This window comes from Adelges cooleyi, unplaced genomic scaffold (genome assembly GCF_023614345.1).
Source record: "Adelges cooleyi isolate 19-005CV unplaced genomic scaffold, UGA_ACOO_1.1 ACOO_flye_CR_arks_rails_tigmint_CR_PRNA_306, whole genome shotgun sequence".
NCBI lineage: Eukaryota > Metazoa > Arthropoda > Insecta > Hemiptera > Adelgidae > Adelges > Adelges cooleyi.
Genome location: NW_026095977.1, coordinates 2,497,133 through 2,516,397, shown reverse-complemented (window position 1 = coordinate 2,516,397; position 19,265 = coordinate 2,497,133). Strand labels below are relative to the sequence as shown.

The 19,265-nt window shown below is 29.4% G+C and overlaps 3 long non-coding RNA genes across 3 annotated transcripts in view; all 3 read left to right on the top strand.

Annotated features, from left to right (window-relative positions):
- The first annotated feature begins 4,695 nt into the window (after positions 1-4,695).
- Positions 4,696-6,472, top strand: LOC126839532 (uncharacterized). Its single transcript, XR_007685915.1, has 4 exons — positions 4,696-4,792; positions 5,126-5,152; positions 6,067-6,093; positions 6,425-6,472. It is a non-coding gene; the product is annotated as an uncharacterized LOC126839532 (long non-coding RNA).
- Positions 6,473-7,671: 1,199 nt separating this feature from the next.
- LOC126839508 (uncharacterized) overlaps positions 7,672-19,265 on the top strand; it is a 61,548-nt gene continuing 49,954 nt past the window's right edge. Inside the window, exons 1-3 of the long non-coding RNA XR_007685903.1 lie at positions 7,672-7,752; positions 7,894-7,971; positions 8,166-8,249. This is a non-coding gene — a long non-coding RNA (uncharacterized LOC126839508). The remainder of the gene's footprint in view (positions 7,753-7,893; positions 7,972-8,165; positions 8,250-19,265) is intronic.
- LOC126839507 (uncharacterized) overlaps positions 12,812-19,265 on the top strand; it is a 54,093-nt gene continuing 47,639 nt past the window's right edge. Inside the window, exon 1 of the long non-coding RNA XR_007685902.1 lies at positions 12,812-12,907. This is a non-coding gene — a long non-coding RNA (uncharacterized LOC126839507). The remainder of the gene's footprint in view (positions 12,908-19,265) is intronic.

Below are 19,265 nucleotides of genomic sequence, written 5' to 3'. Positions count from 1 at the left end.
TTTAGATTAATAATTGAGTTTTGCATAGGCGTTTATGTCTAAATTATGTCTTAGTATTCTATAAAATTTGGTAAAGTAAATTTAAAACATGTTCAAACCTGAATATAATTTCTAACCTCCCAAATATGCTCTTATAGGAAAAATAGTATCTTTTAACAATCTCTCTGATAAATTGTCAAAATTGTTTAACCCCATAAAGCTACATAAAGCTAATAAAATAGTGTGAAACGCCTAAAAAGCCGTTTTCTTATTATAAAATACAATTGAGAGAAAATATATCAAAGATATTAGGACTTAATACTTTAGCAGAACAAATGTGATTATATATATTTATAATCACATGAAATACATTTTAGTACACCAATTTAACCCTTCAATGCGCCATGTTGATTATTTGAATTAATCTTTTTTTTTTTCTTTTTAATTAATTCATTTTTTTTATATTTAATCTTACTAGTAGGTTATATCTCCCCCCTTAGGACTGCTACCCTCGGCAAGTGGGAGGACAGACTTCGGACAGCAACAGGAGGTGAGTGGACGAGAACGCTCGTCACTGACCTCCGGAAATGGGTTGGACGGAAGCACGGGATGATGGGCTACCGCCTAACCCAGTTGCTGTCTGGGCATGGGTGCTTCAACGAATTCACCCACAGGATCGGCAAAGCACCCAGTCCAGCATGCTCACACTGTGAAGGCATGGTGGACAGTGCCTATCACACACTAGTGGAGTGTTCGGCCTGGGAGTCCCAAAGGCGGGACCTCCAGGACGTCGTCGGCGAAGTTGTCCCGGAGACACTGGTCGCCAACATGATTGCAAGTTCTGATGCGTGGAACGCGGTCGCCCGCTTTGCCGAGTCGGTCATCAAAGTTAATATCTTCGAAGACTAATGAATTTAAAAATTCACTCTCGGTGCTCAAAGTTCCAAGATTTTAGCGTTTTAGTTCGGAGGTTATATTTTATTGATCTTAATATTAATGTAACACTATCATTATATGGCATTAGGCATTTTTGGCAACTTTAATATGATTTTTATCTTTTTAACAATACTTTATTATCTGCAAAGATATTATAATCGAAAACTGAATAGATATATACATTAAACTGGAATGCCATTATTTAAGACCTTAATCTAGTCATGGTAGCCTTAAATACCGGTCTAGTGGTTTGAGCAGAATTTAATACAGCAACATTTATTTTTAAAAACTGCATGTTTTCAATAAAGAAGTCACATTTGGAAATCATTTTCTTCGCTTGTTTTTTTTTGCAATAAATAACTTGAGGCGGAGAACCCCCATTTATGTCCAATACACATGTTATGGCCCTTATTTTTATTTTTATAGTTTTGTTCAGTTGAATATTATCATTAAAAGTCAACACTAACTATAAAAAAAAATGTTCTGTAACTTCTATTACTGTGATCTCCACTCTAGCTCTTGGTTTGATACAAAATCAATCATGAAATTTCTACTCAATAGTTGATACAGAAATAGAGGATTTTATTAAATATTTATTAAGATATTTTCATTAAAAATCATGTATTATATTATGTAGTATGACAATTAAATCGATAATTATTATATCATAATGTAAAATATTGGCTATACTGTAACGAACTTTGCTCTCCGAGCACATGCGTGATTGACCTTCTGTAGTACTTGAGCTCGTGAGATCTATTATTTTTAGATAATCTAACCAAAAAGCCCTTTTTTATGAATTAAGAGGGATTAATTGTTTAATCGTCCGACTAGATGTTGGTTGCCAGTGGATACAAACTAATAAGGCAAGTAAGCCTATCTTTTATAGTTATTATTATATAGAATTTCTGTAACAGAGTCCGCCGCCCACAATCGATTGTTAAGTAATGGCTATCAGTCTCTTACAACTTACATAAATAGTGTTCATTGAATTAAAAACAATGTTTACGATTTATTTTCGACTAAAATAAGTGTCGGCTAAAATACGGATCGGCTAAAATATTTTTGGCCGATTTATTTTCGACTTAAATATTTGTCGGCCACAATACTGGTCTGTTATTTGTAGTTCGGTGGAAATACAGTTCTGTTAGTTTGTGTTTCTGGTAATTTATTTTTTGGCAAAAATACGGTTCTGCCGATTTGTTTTCGGTTTTTTATGCGACTCGCTTATAACTACGTTGTATTTATACAGAAGGTACGATCATTGTTATTGCACCAACACTTGATTTTGTTCATTTCAGTAACGTACACGAATCCAACAATTTGTCATATCATAACAGGTAATATGAGTAGTTAAGCTATAAAAAAATAATAGTTTTTACAATCATCACAGTAGACATACCATATATTATCTCAAATCAAAATTTTGCAATCAGATTCTACAAAATCTCCAAGTTCTTTTAACACAAAAAATGTCTGATCCAAAAATGAAAAAACTATGCATTTATAAATACAATATGTTTATGCCGGTCTGGGTGGAACTAACAAATTAATTTAATATAGTTACTCGCATACAAATTTATAAAAAAAAACCATTTTACAATTTATTCGAATGAAAAATAATTTAAATAACTATTTTTAAAACTAATCGAATAAAATAAAATATTTCTATATAATATACTGGTTTTATATATTTCCTAAGTGTAGAATATATTAGAATTCTATGTAATAATATTTCCAAACATTATTTCTTGAAAAAAGCACTTACAAACTATTTATATAATATTTTTTTAAATAATTATTCATATTATTTTTTTATTCGAATGAAAAAATTGGATATATATCGAATAAATCTTTCTAAATTTAATCGAATAATTATTTTTAATTAAAAAATTATGTTTCTATATTTGAGGCGCTCAGATGCTAAACCGATTAACTCCACTTTTTTAAAAGTTCGAATAATAGTATGGTTGGATTAAAAATTAGTAGGGGTACGCTAAAATGTCTTAAAAACGGTTTATAAATTGAATGGTTAGCAAGGTATATTCAAGGTTTTCACATAGGTATTACATGTTATATTTTAACAGCTTGCGTACAAGTACACAACACCACGGCATACATTTTTATGTATCTAAGGTGGCTAGTAAATATATCAAGTTTCTGGCTAATATTTTAGTGTTTTTATAATATCTGGCCAAAAACAATTCATAGAGAATTTGGCCCCTTAAATTATTAAATTTATTATTCATTTCTATTTTAAACGTCGTGAATACAACATATATGCCCCCAGCCCCGTTTCCACCCCAAATCTTACTCCTAAAGCTCACCCCCTATCTCACACCCTTATCTCTCAACCCTATCTCTTACCCCTATCCCTCATCCCTATTCTCACCCCCATTCCCACCCCAACCCTCATCTCTTACCCCCTATCTCTCAACCCCCCTTCTCACCCCAACCCTAATCTCTTACCCCTAATCAGCTGTTATTTTTCGTTATGATAACCAGTGTCGTTATGATAACCGGTGTCGGTGTCGTTTTTCCGTGTGTGTGCCATAGCAAAGACATAAAAATGTCAAAAGTAAAAAATAATTTTACTACAAGAACAATATACCAATCAACTAGCGCATTTTTTTTAAAATGTCAATTACTTTGAAAACAACCGAAAACTAACTACAATTTTAAATAATGATAAACATCTTAAATTTTTTACTAAAAAGGAAAAGCGTGGGCCATATTCAAGTTAATGGCAGAAGAATAGGCGGAGTGTAGTATTATTTTTATCTACGTCCAATCACTTTGCCTTCTAACTTTTAAACTCTACAATTAAATTTAATATTATTCGATTATTTTTTTTATATATTTATTCGAATAATTATTTCAAAAGTTAGTCGAATGAAATATATTAATCTATATTTTTAAAAACTATTCGAATAAAAAATAATTTGATTAACTTCTACTCGAATAATTTGGTATCTAAATATTAGACTTATGTAATGTCTTATTCGTATGATAAACTACTCTAAATTTGTACTCCGTGTTGGATTAATTTGGGCTACTTACATTGCAATGGAATTTAGAAAATATTAGAATAATAGAATTTATGAAGTCCTTTAATAAAAAATAGAAATTATTTGCTGTTTTCATATCAATGACGTGGGCAAATTACTTAACTCCTCTTTTACAAAAGACCTACCTAAAGTGTGAAAAATTTATATATACAATAATTTTGTATAAGGACAAATTTAGGATGGACATTTTTTAAGAACATTATCCGGAATCAAACACTACATTTTTTTTTCTATATTCTGTTCCTTGAGTGGGATGATAATATATTAATATTTTTTGAATGATTATCCATGTTAGGGTGGTTGACAGGTTTCCTTAATAAGGTTTTGGTAGATAGATGAAAAAATGCCGGAATTGTGGAGGAAAAGTATTCTGGTACCAATATTTAAGGGCAAGGAAGATGTGCAGGAGTGTGAAAATTATAGAGGTATAAAACTGATTAGTCATAATATGAAGGTTCGGTAATAGATTGTAGAAAAGAAAATATCGAAGAATCAATTTGGGTTTATGCCAGGAAAATCAACTATGGAAGGACTAGGGTGGCCGACCCCATGTAATTGGGAGTGTAAGGCAAAGATAAAGAAGAAGAAGATATGGATTATCCATGTTATAGTTCTAGAATATTCCAAAAAGTATCATAACTGTGATTTTGCGCAAACACATATTTCATGTGTATTACTATTGAATTTGACATTATATTGTTTTTTTTTTTTTAGATATCGATTGAAAATGACTAAGCTACAAGTTTTCTGTTTTTTTGCTGTTACTATTTGCATTGTTATAAACAATGTAAAATGCGCAACGAAAGACGGTATGACCTAAATATTTGAATCATTTTTTTATTAAATTTGTTTAGTATCGTTGCGGAACTGAAATTGATAAGACTTATATTTATCTCTAACTATATCAATTTTGATTAAACGCTTCGATAAAAAATGTTGGCACACTAGACCACACTTTAACACTATCTAGATGTGCTTAGTTTGGACTGCACTATCATAAACTTACTACCCACAGATTCGCACCAAAGCATTTATTTGAGAGGATTTTTATCACTTTCAGCTATAATAACTACTGTAGAACTGTGACCTAGCTGACAATTTGATATTTTACGAATTTATGGTAATATAATTTATTATTCCAGAATGCCGTGATCAGATATGTAACACCAGTGAGTTAAAATTACTATTTTTTTTTTTAAAGTCATTTAGGCAATTTGTAACGTTATTTCATAATATGCAATTGAAAAACTATTCATTTGTGTCGTTATACCTATTGTGTTAATTTTTGTAGAACTATTTTTGTTACAAATTCATTGAATAATTTAACGCTTTGTCCTGATCACAAAACAAATTAAATTGCCTGTAAATAACTGCCTATTTATATTTTTTTACTAAAATTTAATTTGAACTGACATGTATATATAATAAAAATACTCTTTACTTCCTTACTTAAACTATTTTAGCAAAGTCAAACATTTTTAAAGTAAACGTGACTTAAAAATTTAACTTTAGTCAAGGGGGCTCCATACAGACCATTTTTAAGGAGTTTTGTATAGGCAATATTTAGGAAAAAATTGGCTTAAATAAATTACCGGTTAATTTGTATAATACCTTGAAGTATTATTTTTAAATTAAATCATTTTGTCTATGAGTAAAAGTCATTTTAGTCAATATACGATACATTTTTTGTTCCATCGCACAGGTTCAACCACTAATCTGATAGTTAATATGAAAACAGATTTGGATTCGTCGTGAAATTTACTTGAGATCGGTCGACATACATTTTTAATATCTTATTCCTACTACTTTTAAAAACAAATAAATAAATATATATATTGCAAATAAATTTATAATTATAGTTATTTATTGCATTAGTAATAAAAGTTAAAGAGAAGGGTGGGTAGAGGGAATAAGAGCCTAGCAAGTTACTGACTAATTATGCCAAACCTGCATAGGGAAGGGACTGCGTTCCAAACGCGTGTCCCGCGACACGAACCAGTTTTTTTTTGTGTATCTAGCCTCTTATGATTGCTTTGACTACATTGTATATTGTATTTGTTAATTATGTAAAATTTGTTTTTAGACCACAGACTAAGACATTTAAATGACGGTAAGTGTTTGTATAGTTAATAATATAGTATATTATAATTAAGAGGAAAAAATAATTTTGCAGGAAATATGAAATTTGGCAAAAAAAAACAAAAAATAGGCATAACTTAAACTATAAAAGGCGCCATACTTTTAATGTAATCAGGCAGAATTCTATCTTACCATGTTTAGATTTTCCTGTTATTTTACCCAATTTCCTGCATTTATATTGTCAATAATTGAAAATAGTACTATCTAATCCATAATGATCACATCATAATAGTTATATTTATGTTTCTTAAATTAGTACAATATGTATTCATTAATAATTTGTTTTTGTTCTTTGATTCCAGATCAAAAATACCAACTGGTCAACGGTGTCATTCGTGCATACTCATATGGTATTGTTATGTGTAAATTATTATTTTTGTTTTATGTACACTCGTTTTAATAATATTAGGCTATTAATTTGTCATTGCACACCGAATAGTTTTATTGTACTATCAATACCGCTGGCCATGTTGTACATTTAATCAGTACATTTAATCGTTCAATTCAAAATGATGTCTAAGAAACCGTTACATTTTTATTGATTCATTAAACGTTCACGCAACTGGCATGCACTACTTTTTTTTTTAACAAACAAATTTTTTGTGTTTTTTTTTTCAGAGAATATTCAGGCTTTGATTTTTCCGCCAGGTAATTAACAATTGTTTTTTACGATTAGGTGATATCATAAACTTACAAAGAAATTAACTGGGCCTACCACACTGCACCTCCTACTTTAAATTTCGTGTTTATTTTATAGTGCAAATGAGTATAAATTAATTTTAAAAAAAATCTTAAAACTATTCACTAGAACAAGAGTTCTCTCATTTTTCTAATCTTTGTGAGACACCCTGTATTAGACAGTATTCTTTAAAATGTTGTTAGTAATAACATATATATATATGTATATATATGTATCTATGTATATATGTAATTTGATTGTAAGTTATTACTATTAGGTATGTTGGAATGAAAATCCCTCACAAATCTGCATACAAGATTGAAAAAATTAATTAGTTTTCGTGATATCAATACCTTTTCAGTTTCTCTCTCAAGCTATACCTAATATGTATACATGTATATAAACAAAATCACAATGTTTAATAATAATACAAATTATATTACTATTAGTAATATATAATATGATCGATGCTAAATTGTATAAGATGATACGACTTGCCGATGCATGATATTCTCTTTATCTGATCTTATTTTTACTTAAATTATGCATCGAATATCAAGTGTTATCGTGTATGTTTTCTAGTTCTAACGTGTATTTGACTTTTATTACATTTCATTAACACTACACATTTATAACTAACAAACTATTTAGAGGATATCCGTAATTCTACATGTTAATATACTAAAGATGTACTTTTAAATTGTTTTTTTTTTTTTTAATTTACCGGTTTTATTGTTAATCAATTAATATTACAAGCTGGTAAATTTATATCAAAACAAAATTTGCTTAAACACAAAATGTACATAAAAGTTTCATTTTTTAATTAAATTTTTGATTATAGTGGCTTTTGTCGATTACTTAAATATATGTGGCACCTTTTAACAGTAGCATTATAAAATCGAATCTCTTTTTTAGCTACTGCGTCATTGGCACACCAGGACAGGGCAACAGGTAAAAAATTATCGTCCGCATAACTTATAATTAATAGTAACTATGTTTATTAATGACGTTTTTTTGTGATATTTTATGTTAGGCAGTGTAATTTTACATAAAATGACACATTTTAATGGGGATTTAATGTTTTGATTATAGCTTTTGATTCAATAATAACCCAAGAACGGACTATACTATACTTTATTACAGGACAAGAGCCAACAACTGATTTAAGTAGTATGTATAACAGTTTTCTCCAGAACAGTTATTTAGGTAGTATTTGAGTGAATATTACAGTTGTACAATGTGCTTAAATAAGACTATATTAATAATGGTCAATTGAAAAAGTTGAAAATTCTTATTTATAATTTACATAGTATAACTTTAACATTAAAAATAAAATTAAATACATCATCTGTATGATATTATAGACCTAGTTGACTATGACAGGGCAGTATACAACAGACATCAGCTGATACGTACTATATTCAACTATGTTCTACATCAAAGAATGAGTAAGCATTTTTATATTATTTATCGCTGCTTTTAAAACGTCGTTAAAACCTAAGTTTGGCCTATAACTAACCTATCTATGCGTTTGTTGGTATCTAGTATGGGTAAACAATAAAAACAAAATGCTTTTAAATGAGTAGAACAATGACTGTAGTCTAAAGTCCAGCAATAGCAACCACATGATTCAAGCAAAAGCTAATGTATTTATTTTTTAACACTTAGGTAGATCCGGAATAACTATTTTATATGTATTTTATTATTTCTTGTCATAAATTTGTAGTATTTATCGATTGTATTTCTATTCAATAATTATGTCGTATGGTTTCAGATCACTTCCAAATGTGCGTGAATGACGAAGAAAAAAAATGCAAATTGCTCGGAATAATAACGCGTGCATTAAATCCTGGGTTTGGATTTAGACAAAGATGTAATGAAATATTAAGATGCGTTATAGTATTGGAAGGGAAGATTACGGCAGACGGCGTTGTACCAACCAACAAGACACGAGTGGAGTATTATGTAGATCGGCGACTTCCGTCAGGATTGTATAACACAGAACTTAGGAGAGTTATAGATTAAAATTTAAATGTTTCGATGTCAATATATAAGTATATTCAATAATAAACCATTATTATAACCAATACTGTCGTCGTTTAGCTGTTATTATTTCATACATTAGGAAAAACACCAGCACCGCAACAGTTGGATCAAAGGAGGATTTAGAAATCAATATAAATAAGATGTTAGACAATAATAGTGATATTTTAACCCTTAACTGGTATAACACCTCTTACTGCCTCTGCCTCTGCCTTATCCCTTCTCATAACATGACTGAACAATCTCAACCTATTGTCTTTCATTTTCCCCACAAGTGGTTCATCTCCTTGACTCCCCTTATGTATTCATTTCATATTCTATCCAACCTAGTCACTCCACTCGTCCACCTTAGCATTCTCATCTCCGCTACACTCGTTCTATATTCAGTTTTCTTATCTACGGCTCAATATTCCGACCTATATAAAGCAATGGTTGGTGTACTAAGCTCAGGGTTGTTTATATTATATTATATTTATTACTATTAAGTACCTATGTCATTTGGGACTTTACGTTTTTATGCTTATCTATGTATTTCCTAATACGCATTAACTTTCTATGAACACAAGTTATCATAGTGCTGAACCTATTTTTCTGTTGTTTGTTACATTTACTTAATTTGCATATTAGTATATAAGCTAGGCTTTTACTATGTATAATTGTCAGTCGGTCAGTTTGTGTTTATCTATAATACAGTTCGTTATTACGGTCAACCATTGTCTATTTAAGTGCTTATTTTATTATTATTAAACAGATTAACTTATCCTTATAAAGTGTTTATTATTTCTGAGTATATTTTCATCCTTATAACAAAAATGGTAGATGAATTAAGAAACAAAAAATACTTTGTATAAAACAACAGTTCTATTTCATGCGATTATAAAAGCGTGCGCCATTGTGTGAGCTATACTTCAAACATAATACTATCAAATTATCCTAGAAAACGTTATATCTTAAACTTGAGAATTCCTTTGTTAGTTAGTTAAACATTTTTGTTTATTTTGCAATAATGTGTTTCTTTTTGTATTTTTTATTATATATGAATTATACATACAATTTTTAATAAATGTTGTTTACATATTAAATCCGAATCATTTGAGCTAATGTTTTTGTAGGAGTCGGAGAGTAATATTAAAACAAAAAAATTTCTAGTGTAAAGAATAAATTTCATCGAAATTCCAGGTTAAAATGTTAATTTGGTCTAAGACGTTTTACGTTACATATTAGCCGACGAAAGGATATGTTTTATAACAAAAAATGAGGTTTTCATAATCAAATATTTTATCTTATCACTATTAAATTTTATATTTAATTTTTTTGCCCTTTCTAATACCTGTACTACTACTCCATCATGCAGTTTTTCATCCTGTGTTGCTATAAATAAGCAAATCATTAAAGTAGATGTACACATTTTTAATGTCACCAAAATACCCTTTGTTTTTTTTTTTAAATTCCTCAGGTGCACACGACAACCCAAAGGGTATTTTTGTAAACCTGTAATAACCAAATGGTGTACTAAAGGTGCACAAGTAACTCGACTATTCATCTAATTTGATTTGCTAAAATCCAGTCTTCAAATCAAACAACGTAAACCATTTCTTATTGTATAAATTCGTTCTTAACTCTTCAAGAGTGGGGATTAAAACTTGACCTCTTATTACTACTTTATTCAATTCAGTGGGATCTAAGCACACACGCAAATATTTATTTGGTTTTTCAACAATAACTATATTACTCGACCATCCATGGGTCCTTTCCACTTCAAATATCACGCCCATATGACACATTTGATACGAAGTACTTTTTAATTCACTCTTAATGGATTCTGGGACACGCCTAGTAGGATTTAACCTCGGTTCACTGTTTTCCTTAATTCTTATCCTTTATTCTCCCGGAAAACAACCCAGTCCATTAAACACATCTTTATATTCATTTACAAGTACATTCAAACAATTATTGGATTCAACGCTTTCTATCTTAGACCTATTAATAAAACCAAACTTAGTACATGTAATTAATCCTAGAATAGGTACACATTTACTTTGACTATCATCTACAATAATGAACCTGATATTAATAGATTTTTTTATCTATAGCTTCACATAAAAGTTCAACTGTCCCCATACTTTTTATATCAAATCCACCATAGGCTTTAATCATAATATAAGTATTACTCAATATTTTCCCAAAATTAATTTCTTTAAAAATACTATAAGGTATTATATCAATATCTGAACCCATGTCTATTTTAAAATTAATGAGAAAATTACTATTAATTTTAATGATTTCAGTCCACTTTATTTGTTCAGTTTTACACTAACATTTCCTTCTTCAATAGACAATATATCAAACAATTTATACTTAGGTTCATTGTAACTTATATAGTTATTATGCATACCCTCACCAATGTTATTGACCTCCTTTCGTTGTTGTTCAGTGTCCTTATTAGCTTGGCATCCCACCAAAAAATAATTTAATTTTCCACACTTAACACACGCCTTTCCAAAGGCAAAGCGTTTCCTTTTTCCATGTCGTCTTCCACAATTCTTGCAATCATAATCCGTAATCATAGACCCATTATTGTTCTTATTGCGTCTTAACTTGTCTTGCTGTCCACTGGTTTTAAAAGTTGACTTACTTTGCATTTTAGTCATATGTACGGCAACTGTCTCAAACTCTTCTTGTTTTCTTTGGAAAAACTTGAGCTGCTCTATTATGACATTAAATTTAGGTTCATAATATCCCTGTAGTACTTTAAATATTGTGGCTACAGTTGCTGTTGAGTTAGTTGCACTCAACGTTTCCAATAATTCAAAGGCATCATCGCCTATTACACTCAACAATACTGCAACCTTAAGGTTTTCAGTTTTTTCATCCAACTCATTGGCTCTGAGGTACAGGTCAAACTTATTTTTAAATAACTTAATATTATTAATTACTGTTCCCACATCATTAATGTCCAATGGTACAATTGATCCTCCTGCATTCGACTGAGCCATGTTGTATTTATGATTTTTATTAAGCAAAAGTAATTATTACAACATACTTAATTAATAATTAGAAAAAAGTTTAAAGCAGCCAACGGGTACATGTGTTAACTGATACAGAGGAAAATGAGGATGTATTGAACAAAATAACATTGTAGGTTATATTACAGCGTTACCCATTATACAACAATGGTTATATATAACAAAGAAATTATTTTTTATTATATAAAATAAAACCTAACACATTATCGTTTTAATTTTTTTTCGATATTTATTAGGTATATAATGAATGTCCAGTAAAAAAAAAGACTGGTCGATGTAAGTTTGGAACAAATATTTATGGATAATTTGAGAAATAGACTGAAGGACAACTTAAACAACTATCATTAATTTTAGACACTCAAAATAATAATAACAAATAAGGTCAGTACAGTGGGGTCAGGGAATAATGGAGACGGAGCATGATGAGGTCAGGGCATAGTGGGGACGGGGAGGTTACAGTTTTAGAGGTATTTTTAAATCTGTAAGTGATAAAATCACCTTTGAATAAACAGTAGTTGGTATTTTCAAACGAGTCAAGTCCATACCACAGTATAAACCATCATAGCAATAAAGAATTTAATTGAAAGTGATTGTATCCGAAAGGGCTAGTACAGTAGAGTATAGGCATAATGGAATCCAAGCATAGAGAGGTAGGAGAGGTTACAGTTCTACAGGAATTATTTTAAATAAAAGTGATAAAATTGAATAAAACCACATTCAAACAAACGCATTGATGCTTATTTGTAAATACAGCACCTCAATTTTTATACTTAAAAAATTACTGAAATAACTAACTAAACGTTTTAAAATATTCATATATTCATCTCCTTGTATATAATGTACAACACCGCTGTGTTGGATTTTTTATTGTTACATTATTTTTCTGTACTCAAGTTTTTTAGATGTTCAAAAACCACATAACTCTATTATCTAGGTTGTATTTATACAAATGGTACGATCGTTGTCTATGCCCCAACAGTTGGTTTTGTTCATTTCGAAAACGTACACGAATCCAACAACTCGTCAAATCACATCAGGTAATATAAGTAGTTAAGTTACAAAAAAAAATAGTTTTTAGAATCCTCACAGTAGACATACCTAATATTCACTCAAATCAAAATTTTGCAATAAATTTTCCAAAATCTCAAAGTTTTTTTAACACAAAATATGTTTGATCTGAATATAAATTTAAAAAACTAAGCATTTATAAATACAATATGTTTATGCCGGTCTGATGACATGTCGATAACCAGTTTTGGATAATTATTTTTAAAGTTATTGAAGTTTCAAGTTGAGGGCAGAAGAAAAGGCTGAGTGTAGCATTATTTTTATCTACGTGCACTTCCCTAGCCTCCTAACTTTTAAACTCTAAAATTAAATTTAATATTATTCGATTATTTTTTTTATATATATTGGAATAATTATTTTAAAAGTTAGTAGAATGAAATATATTAATCTATATTTTTAAAAACTATCCAAATAAAAAAAGAGTTTGAATAACTTTTAATCGAATAATTTGGTATCTAAATGTTAAACTTATGTAATGTCATATTCAAATGATGCAAAACTCTGAATTTTTACTCCGTGTTAGATTAATTTTAGCTACTTAAATGGCAATCGAATTTAGAAAATAATAGAATTTATGAAATTAGAAATTATTTGCTGTTTTCATCCCAATGACGCGACGAGGGCAAACTATTTAACTCCTACTTTACAAAAGACCTACTTAAAGTGTGAGAAATCGAAATATACAATAATTTCGGATAAGGACAAATTTAGGATGGTCATTTTTTAAGAACATTATCCGGAAAAACACACACTACATTTTTTTTCTATATTCTGTTTCTTGAGTGGGATGATAATATATTGTTTTAGCTTCGATGCAAAGCGAGAAGGTATTGGTTTTACTCTGATGTGGGCTTTTATTTTCGCTGTATACACTGTAACTTTTTTAATACTAGACCAATTCCTTCGAATAGCAACTCTGTAAATCACAAATTTTATCTAGTTTGTACTTAGAAGGAGGTAAAAGTTGAAAGAGTTTAATTTTTCACAGACGAAATTTGAAAAAACAAAAAAAAAACCGTACGAGTTTTTAAGTTAGAACTTTTACTGGCTATAATTTCGAGAAAAAGAGTCGGATCGAGTTGAAATGTATAAGAAATAATTATTTGGTATGCCCGCACACGTCAGTTGTGTCAAATTTAAACTATACCCGTTTCCCACCCCCTAGGGGGGGTACAAGTTTTTTTTGTTTTTCGGGGTTTTTCACCGTAATTTTATAACTTTTGGGTTGAAAATTTGCTAGTAGTTGGAACTTATATGTATCCATAACATATTAAACGGGAAAAAAATTCGGCATTACAGTTTTTTTTTAATTGCCGGGAAACTGTGTTTTCGCAGATTTCGTATATTTTAACAAAAACACCTAAAATCTTTAAAAAAAATTGATCAAATCATTAAAACAATTTTATGTATATCTATGCAGAATGATACTATTAAGTTTTTTGCTCAAGTACCGCTTTTGACATTAAGTTTACACAAATTCAATTTTTTTTTTTTACTTAAGTTCTTTCTGGATGATTAAAATTGAAAACTGATATTAAATTATAGCCTGCGTTATATAACCTTACCGAAGGTCAACTAAGAGTATATAAGGTCCAACTACTTGCAAATTATGACGAGGACTGTTTTTTTGGGATTCAGATTAAGTGTTGGTTTTTTATGCAGTATACCGCCTCAAAATGTATTTTTTATTACACAATTTTTTTAAAGGAAAACTAATGTTTTGCATTTTGTTATACTGTTATTCATTTAAAGAGATTCACGCTTGATTGTTTAAATTGTCTAATATTAGATAATCTGCTTCGTGCTAATTTTAATTTTTTAGCTTATAACTTGTAGCTCTAATTTTGTATAAAATATTTCATTATTTTATTACTATGTACAAATTAAGATAAATTTTATTAATAATTAAGTCATAAATGATAATACTTTATTTTATGACTAGATCAAATTTCGTGAACATTTAACATCATGATACTGCTCCTATGCTTTTATTAAAATAACACAATTTTTAAAATCTCCATAAAAGGTTATTGTTAAATAACAGGCAACAGCCGACCGCTATTGGCTATACACGTTAGTAATATTTAACTAATAAGTAATATATGTAGGTAATAGTGATTTTATCCGAGAGGACTAGTACAGTAGAGTATTGGTATAATGTAATCAAAGCAATGAGGAAACGGAGAGGTCACAGGTCTACAAGAATTATTATAAATAAAAGTGATAGAATTGAATAAAATCGCTTTCAAATAAACGCTTTGATGCTCATTTGTAAATACAGAACCTTCATTTAAAACTTTTTAACTTTGCTGGTTTATACTGTGCTTGGTTTGGACTGTACTGACTTGAAAATACTAACTACCGATTTGCATCGAAGCGTTTTTTCGAAAGTGATTTTAACACTTTCAGATTTAAAAATTCCTGTAAACCTGTGACATCCCGTCACCACTATGCCCCGACCCAACTATGCTCCGTCCCCACTATGCCCCGACCCCACTGTACTGGTTTTTTTTATATGATTAACCATGTAAGGGTGGTTGACAGGTTTCCTAAATAAGGTTTTGGTATATAGATGGAAAAATGCCGGAATTGTGGAGGAAACTATTCTTGAAGCAATATCTAAGGGCAATGAAGATGTGCAGGAGTGTGACAATTATAAAGGTGTAAAACTGATTAGGTATGAAGGTTTGGGAAAAGATGGTAGAAAAGAGAATATCAAAGATATTCAATTTGGGGTTTTGCCAGGAAAATCAACTATGGAATGATTAGGGTGGCCGACCCCATGTAGTTGAGAATGTAAGGCAAAAAGATAAAGAAGATATGGACTATCCATTTTATAGTTCTTGAATATTGCAAAAAGTACCTTTACTGTAATTTTGTGCAAACACATATGTTATGTATTACTATTGAATTTGACATAATATTATTTTTTTTTAGATATCGATTGAAAATGACTAAGTTACAAGTTTTCTGTATTTTTGCGGTTACTATTTGCATTGTTATAAACAATATAAAATGCGCATCGCCAGACGGTATGACCTAAATATTTGAATCATTTTTTATTTTAAGACTCATATTTATCTATTAAACTATGTACAGATTTGTTTTAATATTTTGTACATTTTAACATACACATGATATACATTTTGAAAAATAATTATCAAGTTGTACTAATATTTTTATTGACAACTATTTGGATTGATCTTATTAGGTTTTTGTACGATTTTTAGTCTTAAAATTTTATTGTTGTATACAATTATAAACTGGTACTTAATTAAAACTTATAACACATATAGTTTTAACCAACTTTTACCCCAAAATCCAGCTGGCTTAATTATTCAAAGTGATATCAATTTCAATTAAACTCTTCGATGCAAATTTTGACACACTAGACCTCACTTTAACACTTACTAAATGTGCTTAGTTTGGACTGCACTGGATTAAACTTCCTACCCACAGATTCGCACCAAAGCTTTTATTTAAGAAGATTTTTATCACTTTCAGCTATAATAATTACTGTAGAACTGTGACCTCGATGACAATTTATATTTTACGAAATTATATGATAATATAATTTATTATTCCAGAATGTTGTGATCAGATTTGTAAGACCAGTGAGTTAAAATTATTATAATTTTTTTTGACATTTTTATGTCTTAGCTCTGGCACATAACCGAAAAAAGTGTTATCAAAAAAGAGTTACCAAAAAAGCGTAACGAAAAAAGGAATGGGGATGGGATGTGGATGAATATGGGGTTCGGAGTGGAAGATAGGGGTAGGAGATAAGGGTGGGAGATAGGGGCGATAGTTTGGGGTAAGAGATATGTTGTATTCACAACGATCAAATTAAAACTGAAAAATAAATTCAATGTTATTTAACAGGTCATATTTCCTATGAATTGTCAGATATCAGCCAAAGGCCAGATATTATGAAATCACTAAACTATGAGCCAGAAACTTGATATATTTACTAGCCACCTTAGATACTAGCTTGTTATTATACTATTTCATTATTTATAATTCCACCACTACTCTAAATATATTCGGTACTTCAACGAGACATGAAAATGCTCTTTCGTGGTTGCCGACTCGGCTGAAAAACTTTTTTTTTAAGTCATTTAGGCAATTTGTAACATTATTTCATAATATGTCATTGAAAATGTATTAATTTGTATACGTTATATTGTGTTAATTTTTATTACAAATTCATTAAATAATTTAACGCTTTGCCCTAATCACAAAACAAATAAAATTGCCTATTTATGTTTTATTACTAACATTTAATCTGAACTGACATGTGCTACTTTAATGTGTTTGTGACCTTCAAAACGAGAAGATGTTTATATACGTTTTCCAAACAATATTTTTTTATATTGTAACGATCATATTTCACCTGACCGTTACTCCTCTAGCCAGCTAGACAAGTAGGTCCGTTACAATATATAATAAATTATGCTTTACTTCCTCTTTTAAACTATTATAGCTATTATAGCTAACTATTAAGTCAAAAATATATAAGTAAACGTGACTCAAAAATTTAACTTTAGTTAATAAAAAAAACACTTTTAACCAATTGAGTAACCTCGAATACATAACCTACACATTTTTTATTTTTGTATTTAATAGTGTACATTTTTAGCAGTAATAGTTTTAGCCAACATTCGGCTAGTGGTTTAATAAAATTATAGACAAAATCAGTGTAGAGTGTTGCAAGCTAATGATAGTACAAGCAACCATTACATAGTTTTGTTAAACAACCTTTTTTTTATTTGTGTATCTGGCCTCTTATGATTGCTTTGACTACATTGTGTATTGTATTTGTTAATTATTTAAAATTTGTTTTTAGACCACATACTTGGATATTTAAATGACGGTGAGTGTTTATATAGTTAATACAATAGTATATTATAATTAAGGGAAAAAAAAAATAATTTTACCGAAAATATGATTTGGCAAAAATAAAAAATAAATAAGCACAGTCTAAACTCTAAACGGCGCCATACTTTTAATGTAATAAGGCAGAATTATTTTATCTCACCATGTTTAGATTTTCCAGTTAATTTAGACCATTTCCTGCATTTACTCGTATATTGTTAATAATTGAAAATAATACTAACTAATCCATAATGGTCACTTCATAATTTTTATATATATATGTCTCCTAAATTAGTACAATATGATATAACTTACAGTATGAGCTACTACTTAACTATCATTGTATTTAAAAGATGGATGTTAGGTCATGTACCTCTTTTAAACGTGTTCTATCTCTTTCTACAATAGCTTCATTTCATTGTTAATAAAAGTCATGATTTTCTTCTTCTCCTTAGTTCATGGCCTAATACTTCTGCGGATCTTTTGACTGCAGTTTACATTTATTTTCCAAATGTAATTTATATCCGTAGGTAACATTATCTGAGGCATCTAACTACTCAGTTATTTTTCTTTGTAATCATTGGCCTGGTTTTCTTTCAATAGTTCTTTGTTAATTTTCTGTGTACACTTATCATTATTAATTTGGATCTTTCTATCTATATGCTAAATTTGACCTTGGCTCTCATCATGAAGTCATCAGAAAGTGCACTACTTCCCCTCATGCTTTTTACGTCGTTTATGCTTAATCTAATTCGGTAGTTTACCATTACATGATCTATTTGATCTATACGTGTTTTTAATATATTTTGACTTTTTAAATTAGTTTGTGTTAGCTTTCAAGGTATCGGTGTAAATGTATGCAATTGTTTTCATGATTTATTTAGTCATTTTTGTAGTGAAAATTGACTTTGATATGAGTACACATAACACATCTTTGTTAAAATTCCCCAAACTTCTTCAATCTCCCCTAGAATTATTGACTATCTGTGCTATGCGTACCACACTTTAATGTTTTATTAAATATTGAATGGTAATTGCTAAGTTTATTTAACGAATTTATTAATAATTTATTTTGTTCTTTGATTCCAGATGAAAAATACGAACTGGTCAACGGTCTCATTTGTACATACGAATATGGTATTGTTATGTGTAAATTATTATTTTTGTTTTCAGTAAACTCGTTTTTACAATATTAGGCTATTAAATTGCCATTGCTTACCGTATAGTTTTGTTGTACTATCAATACCGTTTGTCATGTTGTATACTTTATCAGTACATTTAATAGATCATTTAAAAATTGATGTCTAAGGAACCGTTAAATTTGTATTAATTCATTAAACGTTCACGCAACTCGCATGCACTACTTCTTTCTTTTTTTTTAAACAAATTATTTGTGTTTTTTTTCAAGTAAATGTAACAAACAACAGAAAAATAGGTTCAGCACTAGGATAA